The sequence below is a fragment of the Cyprinus carpio genome, chromosome A10 (genome assembly GCF_018340385.1).
Source record: "Cyprinus carpio isolate SPL01 chromosome A10, ASM1834038v1, whole genome shotgun sequence".
NCBI lineage: Eukaryota > Metazoa > Chordata > Actinopteri > Cypriniformes > Cyprinidae > Cyprinus > Cyprinus carpio.
The window spans coordinates 7,994,923-7,996,106 of NC_056581.1; positions in this window are offsets into that span (position 1 = coordinate 7,994,923).

Consider the following 1,184-nt stretch of genomic DNA (forward strand, 5'->3'; position numbering starts at 1 on the left):
CGTCACCTCTGCACCCATGGAGTTTCCAGGTTTCAATGGGAATACCGTCGGGACGGGTTGACTTTAAGCAGTTCAGTCTCACTTAATTTAGGAAAAGAAGAAAAAAAGCAATTTTTCAATATACTGTATAAGTACTGGTGCGGAGCAATTTTCTAAAATATGTAAATATGAACAAATTTCAAAAACACATTCTGTGTAATGTTCATTGCACACCAAAAACTGTGTAAGATATAAACAGAAAAACAATTTTTGCAAGGTCTCAGGAGAATATGATGATACTGCAGTGTCCTTTCTCAGAGATATGCAGTACACATATGTTTCTACAGTCACCTTCATAAAGAACAGAGAAACAACACTACAACACATCTTAGGACAAAACATAAAATCGGCAATGAAAATCAGCTGGAAAGCTTCATCAAATTACAAAAATCACCTTCATTAAGAAATTCCACTTGAGTTTGCTATGTGTATTCTTTGCTAATGCCCAAATATCCGGTTGGCTCAAAGGCATGCGTGTTTAAGACATAACTAACAGAATGTTAGCAAGGTTATGACAAGAGGCTACAAGGGCAAAGCCCTGGGATTTAAATAACAATTAATGTAAATAACTCAGATAGCTTTCGCATACTTTAGAAATTTATTTGTGGATGAAAGGGCAGCTAATCTCCTTGTGGCCATCTCACCTGACCAAGACAACAGTCCATCATGAGAAAACTGTCTCATAGTTCTTCCCAAAACTTCAGTTTGCTGTAGTTTTCTAGGTAAATATTTCATGTTTTTTTTTTTTTTTTAGGAAAGTCTTGAAGGTATCTAGACAGGTAAATCTCATGAAAGTGAGTTTTCTCACAAAGTTATATTGCACCTTGAAATCAAAAGTATATATTTCTTGTTCTTTATATGTATTTACAGTATATATATATATATATATATATATATGTGTGTGTGTGTGTGTGTGTGTGTGTGTGTGTGTGTGTGTGTGTGTGTGTGTGTGTGTAATGATAATGAGAATTATTAAGTACAAGTTCTGTAATTAATTTTACATGAATTTTAATAAAAAACAAACAAACATTGTTTAAGGCTGAATGATTTTCAAATTCTATTTAAAAAAATTTACATAAATGTATAGATTTTTTTCTGCTACAATGACAATTTGTGACAAAAAGCATCACCATGAAGTCTTAAAG